The 24,400-nt window shown below is 43.2% G+C and overlaps 1 protein-coding gene across 3 annotated transcripts in view; it reads left to right on the top strand.

Moving 5' to 3' along the window:
- CRACD (capping protein inhibiting regulator of actin dynamics) overlaps window positions 1-24,400 on the top strand; it is a 138,992-nt gene that overhangs the window by 64,367 nt on the left and 50,225 nt on the right. For 2 of the 3 annotated variants that reach the window (XM_059160746.1, XM_059160721.1), the window contains exons 1-2: window positions 20,314-20,416; window positions 20,477-20,840. The gene's annotated coding sequence lies outside the window, so the exon portion shown is untranslated. Of the gene's footprint in view, window positions 1-20,313; window positions 20,417-20,476; window positions 20,841-24,400 lie in introns of those variants that run through there. The other variant, XM_059160739.1, reaches the window with a different exon arrangement.

The following is a 24,400-nucleotide window of genomic DNA, read 5'->3' as shown; positions in this document are numbered from 1 at the left end:
CAGGACCCTGGGATCATGACCTGAGCTGAAGGCAGAGGCTTTAACCCACTGAGTCACCAGGCGCCCTAGAAGATATTTCTTCTGAGTCAGAGCTGTCATTTAACTAGGAAAAATACACATTTGAGGGACGTGGTTTTGCTCACACATGAAAGATTCTGTGTTTTAAGCTTCTGGCAATTAATGTGCTCGCTTTGAGCGGAAACTACAGCTCAGTCAGAAGTATTTATTAGGTCACTTTGCTCCCATCACAATTAGGAAAGTCACTTAAGGGTTGCAAGGAAGCAGAAGACACTGCCCTCCTGGAGCTTACCATCTGCTTGCCAAGATACTGTAAGCATGGATTTAAACAAATTGAGATGTAAGCAGGACTCAATGCATTACTGAGAGGCATTGAATTTCACTAAAACACCAGGCCCCTACCTCCACAGTTGTCTTTCAGGGCCTGCTCTCCCTCCACAGGTCCTCTTGGATCATGTCAGAGGAAGGAAGATTCCTCCTAAAACGTGTCTGTCTCTTCTTGACCCCAGAGCCTTGCAGCATATTTACAGAGTCCAGTGATATTATCAGGATATAGGTTGGTTTCTAGCCCACCCAGTAAAAAGGAGACTCACCTCATGGTTCTTTGAACTCTAATTTTTTTTTTTTTAAGATTTTATTTATTTGACAACCAGAGATCACAAGTAGGCAGAGAGGCAGGCAGACAGAGAGAGAGGGGGAAGCAGGCTCCCTGTTGAGAAGAGAGCGCAATGCAGGGCTTGATCCCAGGACCCTGAGATCATGACCCGAGCTGAAGGCAGAGGCTTAAACCCACTGAGCCACCCAGGCGCCCCTAATTTTAAATTGTGTAGGTGTGTATTACTGACTATGTATCTGGTATATCACAAATAGTACTTATTTATGTGTTTGTCTAGAACTGTAGGCAACTCGAAAGAGGGTTAACATTATTTTCCTGCTCTCTAGAATACTACTGTGTGCCAGAGGGACTAACTTGTTCTGGGATTGTGGTAAAACAGAATAAAGAAATTTTATTTACATCTTCTGAGTGAACCTGAATTACTCTGAAAAATATCTAAAGCTCTTAAACTTTCTTTCTCATTATATACTTCCTTACATTTTTTCCTTCTTCATTCTCCTTTCTCCCATTTTGCTTCCTTATTTCCCATTCTTCTCTCCCCTCTCTTCTTCACCTTTTATTCTTTAATTTTCTTTTTTTTTTTTTTTTTTAAGATTTTATGTATTTGTCAGAGAGAGAGAGCGCACACACAAGTAGAGGGAGAAGCAAGCAGATGGAGAGGAAGAAGCGGACACCCCGCTGAGTAGGGAGCCCCATGCAGGGCTCGATTCCAGGACCCTGGAATCAGGACCTAAGTGAAAGGCAGATGCTTAACTGACAAAGCCACCCAGGTGCCCCTCTTTTTCATAATATCTAAGAAATGCCACGTAAAGGTCAATACATACCCATTCATTAATTCAATGAATTTCTTTTTTTTTTTTTTTAAAGATTTTATTTATTTATTTGACAGAGAGAGATTACAAGTAGGCAGAGAGAGAGAGGAGGAAGCAGGCTCCCTGCTGAGCAGAGAACCCCATGCGGGACTCGATCCCAGGACCCTGAGATCATGACCTGAGCCAAAGGCAGCGGCTTAACCCACTGAGCCACCCAGGCGCCCATTCAATGAATTTCTTAATACTAACAGCACTGTACTAGCTAATGGTTTTGAATCCTTACTAGGTGCCAGATATTCTGCAAAATGTTTCATATGCAGTATATAATCAGTAAGCTTACTGATATTACGTATTATTATTATTATCTCTATTTTATAGACAAGAGAACAGAAACTTAAGACATTATGGAACTTGTCCAAAGTCTCATAACTAGTAAGTAAGTAAGTAAGAACTGAGGCTCAAACTCTTCAGAGGTCACATGCCTCACGTAGAGTGAGGTTTCAGTCACGTAGTGTTTGCAGTACACACTTTTGGAATGCAGCAGAACAATTAAGAGCATGGTGGTTGGAATTAGACAGACTTGGTTTGACTCAGCATAGCCATATATTAGCCATATTAACAGTGGCTGGATAATTCTTTGAGCCTTGGCTTCCTCACCTACAAATGTGGAAAATAATAACTTACCGAGTGGTTGGGAAATTTTACATGTAAAACTTCAAACCCAGCGTGTAGTCAAAGTTTAATAACATTTGCTAAAATTCTTATTTATGGAGAAAAATAGCATGTGCCCCTTCTGCCATCAACTTCATTTAATTATAAATATATTTGAAATATTTTTCATTGTTTTTAGTAACCATAGGGAATGAATGTGTCTAAGTATTTCTTGAATCTGTTCACGTCCTCATCCTGTGCAGTTCTTTTTTTTAAGTTTTTATTTTAATCCCAGGTAGTTACCACAGTGTGACGTGAGTCTCAGGTGTTCAGCACCGTGATTGAACACGTCATCCACCACCTGGTGCTCAGCACAAGTGCCCTCCTTAATCCTGCTCACCTCCTTCAGCCATCCCTCAGCCAGCTTCCCCCTGGCAGCCTCCAGTTTGTTCTCTGGAGTTAAGAGTCTGTTTCTTGGTTTGCCTGTCTCTCTCTTTTTTATCCCCCTTTGCTCATTTGTTTTGTTTCTCAAATTCCACATCGGAGGGAAACCACATGGTGTGTCTTTCTCTGACTGTGCTTAGCATAGTAGCATAATACTCTAGCTCCATCCACGTTGTTGCTAATGGCAAGATTACATTCTTCTTTATGGCTGAATAATATTCCTGTGTGTGTGTGTGTGTGTGTGTGTGTGTGCGCGTGTGTGTGCACATATCACACTCTTTATCCATTTGTCAATGAAGGGACACTTAGGCTGCCTCCGTAATTTGGCTATTATAAACACTGCTGCCATTAACTGGGGTGTGTGAATCCCTTTGAACATCTCGTGAGGTTCTGGAGGTTAGTAACAAGCTCTAAAATTTCCCACACATTGTATAAGGGAGCATAATACAGTACTTCCAATTTGTGGTTCCAGAATGATCTTCAGTCTTCTGCCTAATACCCTGGTGCTTTGTCAGGACTTTGGATACTGGTTTAGGAAAGAAATCCGTGAAAACCTGATGGAGAAGCATAGAATATTCTCCAACAGTCTGCCTTCTGACCTGAGTGCCTGTCTAGCTACATGGCTGGAGATCAGGCTCAACATACGGAGACCTGTTTTCTTTACTCTTGGCATCTGACCTTGTTCAACTAGCTTAGCTTCTCCAATATAATATGGAAAGCAGGTAGCGACTTCACCATCATTCCCAACTCCTTGAAATTGTTGTATGAAAGGCGCTTGAAAAGCATTAAGTAACATGATTTAGCAGAAATGAATCTAGTGCACAGATCTATTTCCTGCCTGAAGTTTTATATTGCAGGAATAGTCTGTCAAAGGTAAAGCAGAGTACTTTTTTAAAGGTATGCCCCCCATTATGAATTTTTAAGTTATACCCCATGCCAAGCTCAGCAGGCATAGAATCTCAGGTTTAATAAAGCTTCCTTCTTTAATTAAGAAGTGGGAGCTTTGGGGGCACCTGGGTGGCTCAGTGGGTTAAAGCCTCTGCCTTCGGCTCAGGTCATGATCCCAGGGTCCTGGGATCAAGCCCCGAATTGGGCTCTCTGCTTGGCAGGGAGCTTGCTTCCTCCTCTGTCTCTCTGCCTGCCTCTCTGTCTACTTGTGATCTCTGTCTGTCAAATAAATAAATAAAATCTTTAAAAAAAAAAAAAAGTGGGAGGTTTTGTTCAACTCTGAGATAGTTTTAGTGCTTGAGAAACAGACTGATCCAAGCCCAAGGAGAGATTGTGACAGCAGGGCACAGCAGCTCTGGCTGTGGTGACACTGAGTGACTGATGGCTCCGGCCGCTCTCTGCTTGCTTGTGACAGTACAGGTTTCCCGGCTTCCTTTAGCCAGAGTGACTGCCATGTATGCAGTGGCTTGTGTTAATGAACCATTGCTGACTCTTGCATCTGAACGTCTAACTCACTGGGAAGTGTGGCAGTTTCTCTTGATGAGCATTTCTGAGATATTTTTTACTTGACCTGGACAAAGAACTATTTTATATCAGAACATATGTGTTTATAAATTTGTGTCTAAAAACACATAAACACACACACATGTAAACTAGAAACAAACTAGTAAACTCAAGCTCACTCCCATTTTGTATTCCACATTATTCTCTTCTTTTCTGCTTAGTCTTAAAGAACCCTTGTCATGGCCCACTGCATTGACTGGAGGGTCTGCTGAATAGGCTGTCACCCATTATTTGAAAGACACTAGCCTGAGGATTCCCCTTAGTCCAAACCTCATTGGGCTTCCCATGCCTCAAGGGAAAACACATACCACCTTCTCGACCCCGACACTACGACTAGACCCTTTGGACCTTCGGGTAGAGAGAGCCTCATTAGCTGCTCCATGGTTTTTCTCCTAGTCAGATTCCAGCTTTTTCTCATAGGAGCCAGAATCTTGAAAACTTTGTGAATTTTGAAAAGCAACTTACTCTCCTAAATTTTGAGTACTAGCAGGTGTCAGGAACCCAAGAGTTCCTGTGCTGTGCCAGGGCTGGTTCAGTGCTCTGTACATAGGAGGTCTATGGTAATTGTTCATCAGTCATGGTCTGGGCTCTGCACTGAACACAGTGGAAACAGGGCCCTCTCAGAGACAGCACTGACTTGTGCTGGACACGATAGTATGGCTTTGCCATAGATGGGCGGAGTTTAATAGACAGCATATAAAGTTGTAGGGTATATTAGGTGAGGTGAGAGTCCAGGGAGGGCATACATTCCTGAATATATAAGATACCAAGAAAATCAGAAAGGCATTCTGTTCTGATCTGAGGCTCACACATGGGTCACTTTTCTTAGAAAACTTGACTGAGTCAGACCTCAGGATGGCAATGGCGTGATGGAGGTTGGGAATTCAAGTTCTTGGTTTCTTCTCCATCACCATTGTCATTCCTAGCAATAAGGACCTGGATCCTGACACAAACAGAAGGAATGATTTGGTCCTCTTTTACCAACTTGTAAACTATGTCATTGCCTCTCCTAAGCCCAAGACGTCCTTCATTTTGCTAAATAGACATGGTGTTAACAAAACTAGCATCGTTTAGGGACAAAACGGAATTAGAAAAAACATAATTAATAGGTAGCTTATGAAAAGAGTTACAAATTTTATGAGCTTGCCTTACTTTTTAAGGAAAGAGTTCGTGGAATTTTAGAATGGTTGTGGGTAGGGGAGGGGACCTTAGATAGCATATGGTTTAGTCACCTCATTTCATAGATGTGGAAGCTGTGGTTTCAGGAAGCTAGTATATAGCAGAGGTGACTAAATAAGCCCACATCTTCAAGACTCTGAGGCTCACTTCACCATATTCACACAACCTCTTGAAGTGAAGACCGTTTGTCCTCTGGTAAGAAACAGTGAACAAAAATGTCATAGTGTTAGCCACTAGTCGGACTCGGTGATGCTAAAATGGGCAGACAAGCAGCAATATTTGCCCAGAGGGGCCGCAGTTAGATAACAAAATTCAGGCCACAATCTTTGTGGTTTGGGAGCGACCTTTGCAGGTTTCCTGATGTTAGTTGTGGAGCTCCTGTGACTCCCTGAAGCGTCTCCCTTCGGACAGTGAGTTGTATGGCAAACATTAGCATTTCTAGGACACCGTCACTACAGAATGTAGATTACCTCACAAAAGTGATTCCCAACCAGGAAAGGACAAAGGACAGCTTTGGTTTTCTCCCCCACTCCCACATCACACAGACCCAGTGGTTACTAGTCAGAGATATCACATCCAAGAGTGAAAATTTAAATCATGGACCCTTGCCATCTCCAAATTGGATCACCATTTATTTCACCAATGTCTGGCGTATGAATTAATGGGAAGGTTCTACAAAACTGGTAGTGGGTTTTTTTTTTGTTGTGTTGTTGTTGTTGTTGTTTTTTCCCCCTCCCTAGAATAGGGCAATGCCAGAGTGAGTCTGTTACCTGTCTGGGTTGTTGTCCAAGAGTTAGTCTAAGAATGAGAAATCTGGGGGGAGGACAGTGATTCTCAAAGAACTGTGTTGTCCCTGCCTAGTGCTGCCAATGAGAACAATAAGGAGCAAAATAAACTTAATATTAGCACAAGAGAATGGGTTTCAGACCAAGGAAGAACAGCCCGACAGGACTGCTGACACAGACTGGAACACTGAGATGATTAGATTTTTTTTTTTTTCTTTTAAAACAACTTTTTTTTTCTGTTTTCAGAAATGATAACAAGGCAGCTCTATCTACAGATAGGCACAGAGGACCAGGTGGGTTCTTATTTGTTTCTTAGACCATCTGAACACTCATGGTTTCATTCTGCTGTCCCTGAGGTCTGTTTTTCATAGTTCATCCACGCAAGCAATAAGCACTTTGCCTGGTGGGTCTACGACAGGTTAGCGTCACTTTGACCTTGGTCCACTTTCCACTGGTGCCACAGCAGGAATTTTGGCTAAGTTATTAAGAACTGCTGCTCACATAGTAGAACTAGTGACTTCTGTCCTTTATTTCTAAGAACTTTTACATATTCAGGCATAGTTTGAGAATTCAACCCCAAACACTATCTAGCAGGAACTGAGATTATACCTGCCCCTAGGTTTAAAAAAAATATATTAGTGAATCAAATCATTCTGTCATCTGTAACTAAATAACTATTTCATTAACCTTTATTGAGTCTGGGTTGTATCAGTAATTACTATAGTTTTTTTTTTTTTTGAATCTTTAATATAATTTTTCATTTTTTATAAACATATATTTTTATCCCCAGGGGTACAGGTCTGTGAATCACCAGGTTTACACACTTCACAGCACTCACCAAAACACATACCCTCCCCAATGTCCATAATACCACCCCCTTCTCCCAAACCCCCTCCCCCCAGCAACCCTCAGTTTGTTTTGTGAGATTAAGAGTCACTTATGGTTTGTCTCCCTCCCAGTAATTACTATAGTTTTTGTCACGATTTCCAGCTATCTAACCACTGAACTCATTCACAGTTAAGCCAGTCACAACCACCCAAGTTCCTAAATGTCCTCTACTCAACAGTCCTCAACAAACATTACATTCTTTAGGGCTTATTTCTGGTTTATGAGTGCCACCCAGCTCTCAATTTAATGAAGGTATTGATGTAAAGACACACAGACTTTGACATCGTTACTAGTACAAAAGTACCAAACCAAGATACTGCATCTTTTAAAAATCAGCTTGTTTTTCACAGAAATCACTGACACGTAAGAATGTCAGAGAGGCTGAAGACATGTAAGCATGGTGCTGGGATCTGGTGAGCAGGAGGGAGCTACTGGAGTACTAGAATAGTTTGGTTACTCTAGGCATGAAAGTAAGCCCCTTTCATGCCGGAGAATGGGGAATAAATTGCACTGAAGTTCAGGGGCCTTTCACATAAGCAAAGTTTCTTGAGGTCTAGTGGTCTGGAGCATGTCGTGATATCTCTCCTAAGGTCAAAGGTGAGTCATTGCATCTGGCCCGTTCTGCCACCAGAAAGAGGCACAACACCTAGGAGGTCTCTGGTTTTGGGAGGCAGCATGTTTCTCTTCTGTGTGTGGCCATTTACTGAGTGACCAAAACTCTGCTAACTCTGAGTAATGCCCAGAACAAGAGAAGGTTCTGTAATGGGCCTGGGCTGCCATGCCAGCTGCTCCACCATTTGGTGCAGCAGGTCCAGTAGGTCCGGCAGTGCCTGAGTGTCATTGACTGAGAGGGAGACTGTGTAGAGCCTTTGGCAGGCTCTCTAGGAATCACAGCAAGCACTCGGGATCTGGGGATAAAACCCTACTATCCTCTGCAGATGACTCCGTGTCTTTTGAGAAACGGCTTTTGGCTTGCTAAGGGTAGGCAGCTTTTGGCTTAATAGCCGCTGAACACTTCATCATGCACCACCAAATTACCATGTGACCTGAGCTGCCCCTCATGACCTGGGTGTTGTCTGACCCACCAAGCCATAAGGCTGGGTGTGCACAGTATTCCATTATCAAAAGGAAGTAGAATATGCAAGATCAGGTTCAAGCAGGCCCATAAAGCACAAAGTTATAGGAAGAAGTGGCCTGATGACCCATGGTCCCCATTCCTGCTAAACTGCCTTCTCTCTCATCCCTTTCCTATGGCCTCATGGGGCGATCCCTACGACTAGCTAACTGAGGAAGAGAAAACTTAGTTCTGGATTATGGATATTTTGCATAATACTAAGGCTCCACTCAAAAGCTGTCCTACTGCAGCCCCATTCCGAGATAGCCCCAAAGGACAGTGGTGAAGGGGACTCCTCCCAGTGGACAGAACTTCAGTCAGTACTTCTGATTGTTTGTTTTGCTTATAAGGAAGAATGGCCAGAGGTACAAGTCTATTACAGTCCATAGGTAATAAGTAGCCAGTGGTTTAGATGGTCAGAGACTTGGAAGGATTATGACTGGAAAATCGGTGACAAAGAGGTGGGTAGACCTCTCTGAATGGGCAAAAGATTGCAGGATAGTCATGTCCCATGTAAACGCTAACTAAAGTATGACCTCAGGAGGATTTTGATAACCAGGTGCATAGGACGACACATTTTGTGGGTACCTGTCAGCCCCTTTCCCCATCCGCTTGTCACTGAGCCTGTAAATGCAGTAGTGGCAGGGATGGAAGTTATACGTGAGCTCAGCAACACTGACTTCCACCGGTCAAGACCAACAGAGACCTGCACTGAGTCCCCAGTACGGCACCATGCCCTGGGATAAACAGTTACCTACCTACAGATTCATTACATTGGGCCACTTCTATCATGGAAGGAGGAGCACTTTGGATTTTCCGTTTTTGCACACAGTGCTTCTGCCAAAACTGTTATCTGTGGACTTACCTGTAATAATGGTACTTGACCCAGACATCCCTTCTGAGCAAGGAACTTGATAGGCCTATGTTCGTGGAATTCACTGGTCTCCCCATGTTCCCATCATTCTGAAGCGGCTGGCTTGATGGAACGGTGGGATGGGCTTTAGAAGTCTCAGCTGTGGTGACAGCTAGGGGCAACACTCGGGCCGAGACTGTTTCTCTCACAGCTTGGCTCCATGGGTCTAGGAATAAAGGGCTAGAAATAGAAATGTTCCACTATTACTCCTAGTAACCCACTCGGAAAATTCTCACTTGCCATCCCCTTGACCTTAGGTTCTGCTTGTCTAGCGTTCTTAGTTGCAGTGGGAGGAGGAGTGCTTCCACAGGAGAACACAACAGTGATTCCATTGAACCAGTAACTGAGACTGTTACCCAGCCTCTGGGACTCCCTCATGCCTCTCTGTGACTCGATGAAGAAGGGGGTGAGTGATTGATCCTGACTACCAAGGGAAAATTGTGCTGCTACTGTACAATAGAGGTAAGGAAGAGTATGTCTGGAATATAGGAGGTCTTTCATGGCATCTTCTAGTACCTCTGGGTCCTGTGGAGTAATTGAAAACTTCAGCAGTCCAGTTCAGGACAGCTAATGGCCCATGTTTGAAGGAATGTAGGTTTGTGTCACCTTCCCAGGCAAAGAACCGTAGCCAGCTGAGTTCCTTGCCAAGGACAAAAGGATGTGGAATAGGTAGTGACATGAGATGGCTACAAAGATTACATAGGAAGATTACATAAATGTGTTCATGTAAATATACATCTACATGTAACGAAAGCTATGACCACGTGGCCAGTTGCTAAAACAAGGACTCATAGTTATGGGTATTTCTTCCTTATTTTGTTATGAATATGGTTGTATATATACCAACCAAATATTTTTTTTCCCTCTCCTTACCCTTTAACGTAAGATGTATTAATAATAGCATTAGACCTCAGTATGTAAGTTATAGGAGAAGTGTGACCATTACTCAAGAACTTCACATCCTCTTCTGGGGAGCAGGTTTGTGTGTTTTCAAATGTATGTGAGCTATCTGTATCATGGTAGTGGAAGGATGACTTCGTTACTGACTTTATTTGGAGATTAAATATGGTTAAAGGAGATGTATATGGGTGCCAGGTTGACATAGGGTGGGGTGTGATGATAATTTTTTTTAAGATTTTATTTATTTGTTTAGAAAGTACATCCATGAGCATGGGGAGTGGCAGAGGGAGAGGAAGAGAAATCTCAAGCAGACTCCCTCAGAGTGCCGAGCCCGATGCAGGGTCCATCTCACGACTCTGAGATCGTGACCTGAGCTGGAATCAAGAATCAGACACTTAACCAGCTGAGCCACCCTGTGGCTCGGGGCGTGATGATCATTTTGATGTGGGATTGGCTTGGCTAGGCCATAATCCGTAGGTATTTAATCAAACAAAAATACTGCTTAATTGAACTGTTGCTGTGAAGGTACTTTGTAGATGTAATGAAAGTCCATAATTCATTGACTTTAAGTAGGGGAGATTATTCAAGATAATCTGAGTGGGCCTGAATCAATAAATTAAAAGGACTTGGGGTGCCTGGGTGGCTCAGTCAGTTACGTGTCTGACTCTTGATTTCAGCTCAGGTTGTATTCTCAGGTCATGAAATTGAACCCTGCATTGGGCTCTGCACTGGGCGTGGAGTCTGCTTGGGATTCTTTCTCTCCCTCTCAACAGACAGATAGACAGAAAGACAGGCCCCTTAAAAATAGGACTAAGGCTTCCCTGAGAGAAGAAATTCCATCTGTGAACAGCATCTTCAATCTGTGCTCATGAATTCTCGCCTGCCCTTCCTGAGGACTTGCCCTGTGCATTTCAGACTTACTTAGCCAGCCACTGCCTGGTGTAAGCCAATTCCTTGCAGTAAATCCTTTACTACATCTTACATACATACACATACACACACACACACACACACACACACACACACACTTCTGCCTCTATCTCCTACTGATTCTGTTTCTCTAATTAAATCCTGATCAATGGGACTCCTCAGCAGGGAGCCTGCTTCCTCCTCTCTCTCTCTGCCTGCCTCTCTGCCTACTTGTGATCTCTGTCAAATAAATAAATAAAATCTTAAAAAAAAAAAATCCTGATCAATATAGCCTCTGATGTCTCTAAAGCTTTTGTCCTACTGCACTAAATATGCAGGGTAAGGTAGCAGGCTGCTCTCCCTGCCAATATTTCCCACTCAAAGTCAGCCTGATTTTTTTACTCACAGCACTCTCTGAAACTCAAGTGGCATAATCTGGCAGTCAAAAGAAGCAGCACCCACACATCTTCTAGCATGTGGGAGAAATGTGGCCAGACACTGAGGCTTCACATTAGCAATTATGTCTGTCTCTGTTACTATTTCTAAATATTATTTGGTGTTGCTTGTGAATTGTTGTAAGACCTGTCAAAGGAGGTTTTGAGACAGATCAGTGGGAAAAACAGAAAATTGAAAAACTGATGTGGTTTTGAGAAATAGCAGGCTCAAGAAACCTGCCAGGTCATTGTGATTTTAATTCATAGCTCCCTGCCTAGACCTGGGTTAAGTACAGACATAATTCAGTAGGTTTTGTATAGGTATTTACATTCAGGACTATAATATCACCTATACACTGCCCCAAATCAACATGTTGTGTAAAATCATAAGATGAAAACCAAGTCTAATGGGGAAAATGGTGTATTAACACATGAGAACATGATCAATGACATATTTTAAAAGAATAGGACCTTAATAAAAAATAGTAGCAGGTTTCCACATATTAAGTGGTAATGAAATACATACTACTACAGTAAATAGGACAGAGCCTCAAAAAAGACCCGAAGTTTGCTTGCGGACCCATCCATTGGAAGGGCTGTGACTTGTGAGCTCTCGGGAGATAGGGGAAGGCAGGTTATCCGAAATTGGACAGAAGGCTGCGGTACCACCTGTGTTAATGAGCGAGTGTGTCTTCGAACATATGCGGTGGTGGTCTGGGGTGACTGGTAGATATTTGAGGTACTTGTGTCTGTGTGCATTTTGCTACATAACCTCCCTTCAACTGGGTGCACTATTCTGCATTCACCACATGTTTCTTATGGATGAGATAGCGTAGATCCATCACTCTGGGACACGCTTGCATTGTCAAAACAAGTGTGATTACAGGAGCAACTGTACTCCATAAAGACATCACCATCCTTTATCTGTATTTTCAAAATCTCAAAAATTCTTTAGAAGTTTGGTACAGGTTTATTTATTAGCAAAACTTAAGGTGAATATAGATGTTTTTTCAGAAATCCTGCATTTGATGATAAAATGCTGTCACAGACCTCACTGGGGTTTAAATACACCTTTATGTACATAATCTGAAAAGTTCTGATTTCTAAGACACACATGCCCTGAAGGGATAGGGACCAGTGGATGCGTATTACTGAGTGCAGGCATCATGGCGGGTGCCGTAGAGGTAGGAGGAAGAAGGCGCAGCCCCTGTACCCAGGGACCTTGCAGTCTGGGAGCTGTAGCCTGCTCTGTGGTATTGGAGTAGACGTCTGCTCAGATGAACAGAGGATGGAGTCATTCTCTCAGGCCAGAGTGTTAAAGGACATCTTTCCAGGGATCTTGACACCTGGAATGTATTTGGGGGGAACAGTTAGGAGTTCTCTGGGTAAAGGCAGAAAGGTATTCCAGGTAGGAGTACATGAGTAAAGGTGTGAAACCACAGAGACACAGAAGATCCAAAGTGACCACTTTACTATCACACTGTAATGTGCGAAGACTGCATAACAAAGCACTACAGAATGGGGGACTTCAACTCCACACTTTATTGGCTCATGATTCTGGGGGCTAGCAGTCTAAGATCAGGGTTTTTTTGGTGTTGAGGTTTCTTTCCTTGGCTTGTAAATAGCCATCTTCTCCTTGTATCCTCCCATGGTCCTGTTTTTATAATCTAATCTCTTTTTATAAGGACACCTGTCATATTGGAACACAGCCCATGTAATGACCTCATTGTACCTTAATTACCTCTTTAAAGACTCTGTCTCCAAATACAGTCGTATTCTGAGGTACCTGATGTTAGGACTTTAACATATGAATTTTGAGTGGACACAGTTCAGCAGGTCAGTTCATAACAGATGTGTGGCACAGAAGTGTGAGCAAAGCACACGCAAGCCAGAGGCAGGTGTGGTCAGTTATTGTTGGGCTTGGTGACTTGGGAAAATCTTCAAGGGCACAGGTCTTGAAGAATGAATAGAAGTTCATCAGGTTGAGAAGGAAGAAGATGATATTTCTGTCTGAGGAAACAGCAAATCCAAACTTCAGGCCTGCCTCAGAGGTATCAAACATATGCCCTAGCCCGTCCACATGAGTGTGTGCAGGCCCTGGTGTTCCCTGGTTTGGGCTGGTCACCACACTCCCTGCCTCTGACTTGTGAATGCCAGTCACCAGCAGCCCTGGGCCTCTCACCGTCTGTTCCAGAAACCTCTGCCCTCTTCTAAAAGAGTATTATTGATCCTGTCTCTTCATTTTCTGAATCAACACAAGGCAAATAGCTACCTCCGTCTGTGCTTCCCCAGAAAAGGAGACACTTCCTTCCTCCCTCACGTAACTTAACAGCCACTGTAATACCCCTTCCCGCCTCTCTGGAAGCGGAATCTCAGTCTTTAGTCTTTCCATGACATGGCACCGGACGTGCGACCTTCCTGACGCGTTGCCAACTCCTTCGGTAAAATGTATTGGGATTACTGGATGCAGTAAAAATATGATAGCCACCGAGTGCCTGTGGATCACCGTACTTCTAGTAATCTTTATTTTTCCCCTAAGAGAGGAAGAGACAGAGAATCTTAAGCAATATCCACGCCCTGCACGGGAGCCCAATGCAAGGCACAATCTTAGAACCCTAAGATCATGACCCTGGCCAAAATCAAGAGTCAAATGCTTAACTGAGTGAACTGCCCAGGTGCCCCTCTAGTAATCATTTTTAACCAAACAGTTTCTTCTCAAAAGTATTCTGGGGGTGCCTGGGTAGCTCACTGAGTTAAAGCCTCTGCCTTCAGCTTGGGTCATGGTCTCAGGGTCCTGGGATCGAGCTCCGCATCAGGCTTTCTGCTCAGCGGGGAGCCTGCTTCCCCCTCTCTCTCTGCCTGCCTCTCTGCCTACTTGTGATCTCTGTCAAATAAATAAATAAATAAAATCTTTAAAACAAAAGAAAAAAGTATTCTGATGTTCCAGACCTAGGAAAAATGTTGTGAAATTACCTTGAAATTTAATTACATGATTCAGACAGTTGCTGTATACCGTGTCCTAGTAAATGCTATTCACATACATGCTTGAAATCCGAGCTTGATGTAAACATTAGGTTTATTTAACCAAAATGCTTCAGTCAACTCACTCGAGTTTACTGAGCACTGTGCTCTGGATTGTAGGGGAGGTGTGTATACGAAATATATGTTACCTAAAGAAAATAAAAGATTTCTGAAAGAGGGGTTGCCTGGCTGGCTCAGACAGTAGAGCAGGCAACTCTTGATCTCAGGTTGGAAGTTCAAGTGCCATGTTGGGGGGTGACACCCCCATGTTGGGGGTGACTTTAAAATTAAATTAAATTTAAAAAAGATTTTTGAAAGAAGTAATGAAGACCAGAGTTTCCCAGGGTCTGTTCAGAGGAACACTAGTCATGACAGATACCAGAAAGTCAATCCTGGGAAGCACCGCATATTCTCCGCTCTTTTGGAAAGCGATGATACCAGCATATTGAGACTCTGAAAGGTCTCATAGTAAAGAAACATACTGAAATTTATTTTACTTGGAATCTCAAACATACTTGCCTTTTTGAATAAGAACCTGGTACCAACCATAGAGCACGTTCTGAGAAACCCCAGACCCAAGACATTTGTGATGCTTAAAATGAACTATAATAGGGAAATTCTGTTTCTCATTTGGAAACATACCATATGAATCCAATGCAGATAAATTGTACACATTTATTATGTTAGGTTTAGAAATGAAATGAAAATGTAAGAATTGCATCCTTATGACAAATGGAAAATGAATCAGATTTGCTTGACTTAAGCAGTGATTTCTAATTTTTGGGATCTTCTCTATAAACTAGCAATTATGATGATGCAGCCGTCAAATGGCATGTAATTATATCCATGAAATAATGGATAATGTGCACTCTTTTAAATGAAAAAAAAAAATCCTTGAAGTGATTATTAGATGATGAAAATAAATTAATTCAATTCAGTACTTAAAGAATGAAAATCACTGTGACCTCTGAAGCAGTCTGTGTGTGTATATGGATTCTTTCATGTGAAAAACTGCAACAGAAAATTGCTGAAATATTAAGAAGATATAGCCCCCACTGCCTGTTCTGCTATAAATTCAGTCTTAAAACTTAAGATGGTAAATTTCCAGAAAGGCTGGTAGGCAGATGTCTCATGGCTAGTAAGAGATGGGATCCAGATTCGGACAAAGTAATCTACCTCTGGGGCCCACACACTTAACCCCTAACTAGAGCTGCAGCCAGTAAAAACAAATTTAGTAGGAATAAGCTTTCTTCCTTCTCTCTTGCCTTTACCCTCAATGTCCCAACCACCCAATAAAAGTAGATTTGTGTTATAAAACTCTAAAATGCCATCTGAAATATACTAATGTTGGAGAAGACTTTGCTAAACTATATATACTTCTAATATATGGCAGTTATATTTTAGAATAGTTCACATTGGTGTTGCAGAAGTGTTCTGCTTTACCATGTTGTTCAAACTGCTTTGATCTTTTAGGCCCCACCCACACAAAAATATTCACCGTAAGGGTTGGTGTCACCTATGAAGAAGATGGCTGCCAGTGATGACTGTGCACTCAATCCAGTTGATTCTGTGGAGACACAGCACGCCCCCCGCCCCAGTCAAAAACTGATCATAAAATAGTTTATCTAGGGGGCGCCTGGGTGGCTCAGTGGGTTAAAGCCGCTGCCTTCGGCTCAGGTCATGATCCCAGGGTCCTGGGATGGAGCCCCACATCGGGCTCTCTGCTCAGCAGGGAGCCTGCTTCTTCCTCTCTCTCTGCCTGCCTCTCTGCCTACTTGTGATCTCTGCCTGTCAAATAAATAAATAAAATCTTTAAAAAAAAATAGTGTATCTAATGGATGTTTGTAGACCCATGCTCAGGTTTTCATATGATAGTTGTGCCATAGAATTGGAAATGTTTCACAAAATTTAGCTACTTGCTTTTTTGATGTGAGAGATGTTATACCAAACTTTGAGAGTAAAACTGTGGAACCAAGTAAATCTGACTCCCTCTCTGATTTATAAAATTTCATTTCCTATTAACGTTGTTTCCTTATGGTTTGCTCTCAGAATGTAAGGTGGGCCTAAATGTAATTACTGAGCCTTTTCATAAAATTAATCCTGGAAAATTAATTAATTGTCCCAATCAATAATAAAATAATAAAAACAAACTTTTTTAAAATTTTATTTCAGATGTAAAGATATTTCTGACAGGAAATGTATTTTGGAAATGAGGAGGGGAAATTTATTTTTTATAACTCTGATATGACCAAATACTAAGACTTTAGAGTGTACCTGTAAGCTTCTGCATTCTGACTTCTCATCCAAAGAGAAACTGGTGTTCTTAGGCCTAGAATCTCTTTTTCTTGTGGCAAGATGGTTTGGTTTTTTTGGAGGATAGTTGAGGTAGGTTTTACTGTTCTTCTACCTTTCCCATAATAAATAAGGCATTGCTGAAATGGCCTTTTCCAAGTAATTCTTGAAAAGTGCATTGACATTTGGACTTTGATACGTCTTCCCAGATAATGTATGTGTACTCGTGCCAAGTGATTGCCTCCACACCAAGTGTGTGGGACAAAGTGCCAGAGTGCCTGGTTCACTAGCAGCACTGGAATGGGGCCAGCTCTACGGATGGATCCCGAGGGAGGCCATTGTGGGCTTATGTAAAACCTGTCAAGTTCTCTCAGCTAAGTCTTGCATATCCTGGGGTCCTCCCAAGGCTATCTTTATCTCTTCCTTAACGTCATATTCAGCTCCTTCCAAGTTCTGTTCACTTTCTGTCTTCCCCAACAATATGACCAGTGCAGACCGATGTTATATGGTGGCTGCCACCATTCTGGACACTGAAGCAATACAAATAACCATATCAGCCCCCTGACCATACAGAAATACACATGTAACTTATCACTAGTGTAAAAAACTGTAATTTATCTTTATTTTTAAAATTTTTTTTAAAAAAGGCAGATGCTTAACCGCCTGAGCCACCCAAGCACCCCATAATTATCTTTAATTACAGTTAACTCCCTTGGTTCCAGCTCAACTGAATACCACCAAATCCCCTTGACTTCAGAGCAAGTGATTATTTTTTTTCCCTATCCATAAATTCTGATGTAATCTAAAATTCTCTGCTTAGCTTAAAAGCTAGATGTGTGGACCCAGACCAAGGATAATGATGTCATAACTGATACATTTAGAATTTTGCTATGGCCTTTTAGAATATCTCTGATTAGAGAATTAGGGATTAGATATTTCTGCAGTGGGAAAAAAGCAATCAATATAAATGGAAAAAGGAAGAGTTTCACCTCCTAAATAAGTGAAATGTAAAACAAATTACTGTTTTACCATTTATAATAATGCTGCCAAATCTAGAAACCAGGTATCAGTTACATATTTTGAGTTTTGGACAGTCATAGAGAAAATATTCATTTATTTCATTAGTGCCAAAGACCAGTTATATAATGATACCTGTAGTATCTTAGAAATTTTTTTTAATTAAAAAATTTTAATTGATTCCTTTTTATGAGATCAGCTCTTTTAACAATGCCCTGATGTTCTTTGATGGTCTTCAAAGACTACAGATTATAATTTTTTAAAGTTATCCATTGATGGGAACCAGAAATAGGTGTCATGGAAATCTCTGGCTTATAACTACTGAAAACATATAAGCATTCTGAAATCAAACCCTCCAATCTGTTTCGTTTGTTTTCACCTTTTGTAAGTATTATGATTTCAGCTGTATTGCACACATTTCCTGTCTTTTATTTTTTTATTTAAATTCAATTTGCGAACATATAGTAAGTACATCATTAGTTTCAGATGTAGTGCTCAGTAATTCGTCAGTTGCATGTAACAGCTAGTCTCATCACATCATGTGCCCTCCTTAATGCCCATCACACAGCTGCCCCACCGCCCACCTACGACCCCTCCAGCAATCCTGAGCTTGTTTCCCAGGGTCAAGGGTCTCTCATGGTTTGTCTCCCTCTCTGATTTCTTCCCATTCAGTTTTCTCTCCCTTCCCCTATGATCCTCTGCACTATTTCTTATTTCCTCATATGAGTGAAACCATATGATAATTGTCTTTCTCTGATTGACCTTTTTCAGTAGCATAATCCCCTCCAGTTCCGTCCACATCGATGTAAATGGTAGGTATTCACCCTTTCTGATGGCTGAGTAATATTCCATTGTATAGAGCAACCGAATCTTCTTTATCCATCTGCTGAAGGACATTTCGGTTCCTTCTGCAGTTTGGCTAACATGGCAGGATATAAAATCAATGTACAGAAATCAGTTGCATTTCTATACACTAGCAATGTGACTAAAGAAAGAAATTAAGGAAACAATCCCATTTACAACTGCACCAAAAATTGTAAGATACCCAGGAATAAGCCCAACCAAAGAGGTGAAGGACCTATACCCAGAAACTTCAGAACACTTATGAAAGAAATGGAGAAAGACATCACAAGGATGGAAAAAATCCCATGCTCGTGGATTGGAAGAATAAATATTGTGAAAATATCTGTGCTACCCAGAACACTCTATACATTCAGTGCAATCCCTACCAAAATACCACCGAAGTTTTTCACAGAGCTGGAACAAATAATCAAATTTGGATGGAACCAGAAATGACTCCGAATCACCAGAGGAATGTTGTAAAAGAAAACCAAGCTGGGGGCATCACAATGCCTGAGTTCAGGCTATATTACAAAGCTGTGATCCTCAAGACAGCATGGTACTGTCTGTTAAAAAATAAACGCAATGAAAAGAATTTAAGTCTGGTTTGAGGACTGCATGCCTTAGCACAAAGCCTTATGGATGGGAGGCATCTGATAGACCAAGTGCCCCTGCCTCTGAAGTGTGATAGAGCCCATTGTTGTTTTAGGGATCACTGAAGTTGGAAGGCCTGTTTACATCTAGAGTGAGGATCCCACAGCAGGCTGTTGTCTTTTTGTGACTGGTCGCTGTTCTGTCTGCTTTCTTTGTGTCTTACATCACAGCCCAGGGCCAAGTAGTTTAAACTACTTCTTCCGCACTTCAGACTCTGACTCAGAAAGACCAGAACTGAAGATCACAAGAAAGAATGAGATGGTTACCTTGCACATTTTTAACTGTATTTTTATACCCAGAATTTTCTGTAGACTCTGGCCGGCAGAGGTCCAGGAGTTCTGATACTCAGCTGGGGACCCATACGTGTGTGTTTTGTGCAGGTACTTTTCCATACACTTCGCAAGCTTTCTTCTCTTCTTTTCCCTCAGAGCTCCTGTCCCCAGCTTCAAAGATACATTTCCCATAACATAGAGAAGACAGTCCCTCTCTCTGTGCCTCAGGCTCCTCATCTGTAATATGGGAATGTTAACAATGTCGACCTCATAGGGTCATTGTGAACCGGATTCATAATTGGAAAGTTTTTAAAGCAGTGGTGCATAGTAAGTGTTAAGTGATTTTTAAAAAGTGGAGGTGGAGGTGGGGCTGGGGCCCCAGTGGCTCAGGTTCAACATCTGCCTTGGGCTCAGGTCATGATCCCAGGGTCCTGGGATCGAGCCCTACATCGGGCTCTCTGTTCATGGGAAGGCTGCTTCCTCATTCATGCGCTCTCTTGCTATCTCTCTCTCCAATAAATAAGTGAGTAAATAAATCTATAATTAATTAAGAAAGAAAGATTGACCACTGGGTAAATGACTTCCTAAAGAAAAGGAAGGATCTGAAAAGATGCTTCTTCCGGTGCAGGATGATACCCGCTTTCTTCCCTGAGGTAGGAGCAGAGTGACATGGATGCGTTTGTGACTGAGGAAGGGGCAGCGAACAGTGTCACCGAGGATGTCCGTCAGAGACGCTGGCCCTGAGCCCGGGTCCCGACGAGTGAAGAGATATATGGAAAGACGTTCATAGCAGCCCTCTGGGGGCTCTTTGTAGTAGATTTTGAAAGGAGGCAGGAGAAAGAAACTGGAAATATATAGGGATGGAGGGAATTGAGGGCAAAGCTTATGCCAAGAGTCAGCAGTTACCTTCTGTATCTTGCAAAAGCTAAAACAGGGTGATCCTCAGGAGAAGACACACACACACACACACACACACACACACACACACAAATAGAAAGTGACATATATAAAGGCAGATAAATTTTTTTAAAGTGTCTGACTTACGTTTTTTTCTCCGCTTCTGTGGAGAAGGGCGCTGGTCATCCGCTTTGCTAACGCAGAGGCCACCCTTGCGCGGCACGTGCGGGGGCTGCTGTGCGGCCACCGTGAACCTCGGGACCCCACCGTGTCCCCCCCGCAAGTGCTTCTGGGGAGCGCGGTGGCAGGAGACTTACGGGGCGGTTGGCGTGTCTGTGCCTGACCGTGCCCAGCCAGGGGCTGGTCCTGACGTTGCTGGCACCGGGCTTGGTCGCTCCTTCCCTCCGCCGGCCGCCCTTTGCCCCAGCTCCCGTGGCCGGAGGCGGCTCCGCGGTAGTTTGCTGGCAAACGGCAGCGTGTGTTTGTCTTGTCATCCGCAGACAGGAAGAAAGGAGGCAGATTCCAGCCTTTGAAGAGGTGGTTCGGCCGGAGGAAAAAGAAAGACCCTTCGTCGCCCCAGGAGGCGTCGGCAGGGGATAAGAGTCGCTGTCCCCGGAGAGTCAGCAATGGGACCTTCTCTTCAGATGAGGAGACCCTAGAAGACAACCTAAGGTAACCGTGGACGCTTTCCCCGCCCCAGGGCCTTGGCAGAGTCCCAGGTCGGGACGAATCCCAGGTGTGCCGCGTCTCTGGGAAGGCGGGAGACTTGGGGCTCTTGGTGCCTTCTCTGTGGAGGGGGCCCCGTGGGCGAACGGCCGCGAGTCTGGCCCCCTTTTCCGGGGGAGCACAGGGATCTGCGCCTTCATTTTGCTGCCCTCAGTGGTGGGAGAGGCAGCACCCCGCTGGCTGGGGGAGCTTTTGGCTCAGAAGCTCCGGTGGGTAGAAGGAGTCTGCGGCCCCGCGGCTGGCGCTCGGCGCGGCGGGAGGGTGGTCAGGGATTCGACTGTGCGCGCGCGCGGGGCACTGACTGCTCGGGCGCGGGGCGGTCGCCCTCCCTACCTCTGGCAGTCTCGAGCAACTTCTGGAACCTGCCATGAAGTTTTAACTTCTGCTCTTTGTTTTCTATTTCTTTTCTTTAAAGAATGATTTATTTGAGAGAGAGAGAGCATGAGCGGGAGGGCGTAAGCAGGGGGAGGGGCAGCGGGAGAGAGAGAGACAGAATGGCAAGCAGTGTCCAGCGGGGTGTGACACCCGCTGGGGGCTCCGTCCCACCAGCGACCCCAGGATCACCCCCCCCCCCCAGCAGAAACCAAGAGCTGGATGCTTCGTGAACGGAGCCACCCAGGCGCCCCTGCTCTTTGATTTCTCTGTTTCTCCATCTGTCCCCCACCTTCTTCCTCACCCCTCCCGTTTCTCTTTCCCTCTCCCCCTCCCTCCCTTCTTCATCTTCCCCTTAACCCCCCTCTCTTCCCTCCGTAGGGCCCAGGCACAGAAATCTGGCCATGACAGCGTCAGGAACTTAGAAAAGCAGGGTCAGCAGGTCCTTTCTCACCTGGGTGCTGGGAATTGAAGTCGGAGTAAGAGACGGTTAAACTCTGCTCCGGGCAGCTTCGATGTCAGCTCTGCTGAGAAGCCTTTTCCCACTGCCTCGGCTGCTTCGTTTACCCTTGCTGGCAGTCCCCGAGCATCCCATGCCTGGCTCCAGCAGAGGACTTGTCACTTTCTATGGAAATTATTGATTTGCCTGTCCGTCTCTCTCATTTGACTGCCCGTTCCATGAAGTCAGGGACCAGGTTTTATGCAACCTCGCATTAGGTGCTCGAAATATGTTTCCCGTGAGTGCTGGGCACCACACCAATTGCCCTAATACACGTGGAAGGAATGGATGATGTGGGCTGTGATATTTCTGCTGTGACTCAAAGACAGACCAGAACAAAAACATCCTCCGGGTTGTATGTCAGTGAGTAAATTCTAATAGACACTACAGTTGAGCACAGCTTAGAAAAGTCCTAGCCAAGCAGGGCAATGCTCAGTGACAGCATTTTTAGGTCCCAACTAATACTGACTCTTCCTCGACAGGCCTGTATTTGTTTTCTATTCTCTTTAGTAGAAACACTATCACATTTAACTGAAGGAAATTATTTCACTGAAAGGAGAACACAGCTAGCACTGAACTCATCATTCGTCACAAAGGCAGTATGTGCTGATCTATGCTTGAGTGTTGTTCAGTATGAATGTTTTGGTTTTACTTCCATTCCTTCAGCTGTAAAACAGGAGTGTGAACCTTTTTTGCCTTACAGTGTCAGAATGAGGTGTAAGTGCTAAAGTGTAACCAACTAGTAGTTTAATGCAAAGTGAGGTTGAGTCTAGAAAGTTCTCCTTTAGAAGGACTGTTCTATGAAAACACAGCCTGCCCTTTTTATGGTTTTGCCAAGTCCCTGATTTCTTACTGAATGATTTGGGACTTTTAGAAGAGCCTGGATCCTGGGGGGGGGGGGGGGGTTCTCCTCCCATTTAAGTTCTATTCCATCTACCCCCTTGAAGTTTTCCTCAGGTTTTAAGTTGGACAAAGCCTTGGAATTCCATATTGGTTCAAACAGAGGTAAAGTCCCCTGTTCTTATTACTGGCTTTTGCTGATAAACTTGTTTATGAGACATACATTATATTTTAACTATTTAACAGTTGTTTTTTATAATAAAGGAAGCTGGAAGGATAAACTTTGGGTGAAGAGTTTTTTAAAATGTCTCTTTAAATATTTTTTAAATTAAAAAGAAATGAGAGGCGCCTGGGTGGCTCAGTGGGTTAAGCCACTGCCTTCGGCTCAGGTCATGATCTCAGGGTCCTGGGATCGAGTCCCGTATTGGGCTCTCTGCTCAGCAGGGAGCCTGCTTCTCTCTCTCTCTCTCTCTCTCTCTCTCTGCCTGTCTCTCTGCCTACTTGTGATTTCTCTCTGTCAAATAAATAAATATAATCTTTTTTAAAAAAAGACATGAAAACAGGAGTCATTTAAAATATACATTCCCCTTTTCTTCTCAGAAATTGACAATTGCAAAATAACTCCACCTGCAAATGCTTACCTTGCTTACTCTATAGCTGAATTTCTGATTATTTGTCCCCTTCACAGATGGAGAAAATGAAAGATATTGTTTCCAACACTTCTTTTTTTTAACTGAAGTATAATTAACATGTTTCCAACAATTTTTAATTTCAGTTTACTGCTTAATTAATAATCATGTTATTTTAGATTGTGTAATGATTCACAAAGTTTCTGTGCATTTTGTTTGCTTTCTCCAAAATGGACAGCTCTCACTAAAACACAAACCTTGAGGGGCGCCTGGGTGGCTCAGTGGGTTAAGCCGCTGCCTTCGGCTCAGGTCATGATCTCAGAGTCCTGGGATCAAGCCCCACATCCGGCTCTCTGCTCAGCAGGGAGCCTGCTTCCTCCTCTCTCTCTGCCTGCCTCTCTGCCTGCTTGTGATCTCTGTCTGTCAAATAAATAAATAAAATCTTTAAAAAAAAAAAAAACCACACAAACCTTGAAATTCTGCTAGCATAGTCTTGGGTAGAGGTTCCAAGGAGGCAAATTTCAGTCCAGGATGAGGGAGAATTTCCTAAATTCTGGAGCTGTCTAAAACTGGGGAGGCTGGGTATGTGCCAGCAGGGGTTTGGACTGATGAAGGGGAAATTCTGCACTGGGTGAGAATTCAAAGGAGCTGAACTTTAACATGCTGTCAAACTCCAAGAATCTGTAATTCTGGAAATGTCTCCATGGCCAAAAATAGCTCATTATTGATCTGCTCCTTCTGCCTGAAATTTCTCATTTTCTTCAGGCTCTTAAAGCATATACTGTTCTTTCTCTGGGTTAGATTTGATTTCTCCTAGGCTGCTGCTTTTAAATTATACCTGCCTGAGGGGAAAGCAAAATAGTAAAACATGTTCAGTTTTTAACAATTTAATGTGACTTCCTTTATTTATTAAATACAATGAAAATTATGTTTCCCAAAATGTGCTTAATTTAAAAAGAGGGAAAGGGTCAGCTTGGCAAATAGGTTTGGGAAATTCTTAGTCAAAACAAATAGGGTCTTTTACATCAGACTTTTCAGTCCTTTTACGATGCTGATGTGTCCTGGGAATCTCTTGAGAAGGGGGATGTAGTACGGAACATTTTCAAGACTACTTTAACCACACACCTTTTTTTCACAGGGAATATCCAATGGCATATATTAAAGCT

Source organism: Mustela lutreola, chromosome 1 (assembly GCF_030435805.1).
Source record: "Mustela lutreola isolate mMusLut2 chromosome 1, mMusLut2.pri, whole genome shotgun sequence".
Classification (NCBI taxonomy): Eukaryota; Metazoa; Chordata; class Mammalia; order Carnivora; family Mustelidae; genus Mustela; species Mustela lutreola.
This window is presented reverse-complemented; position numbering and strand designations above follow the sequence as displayed.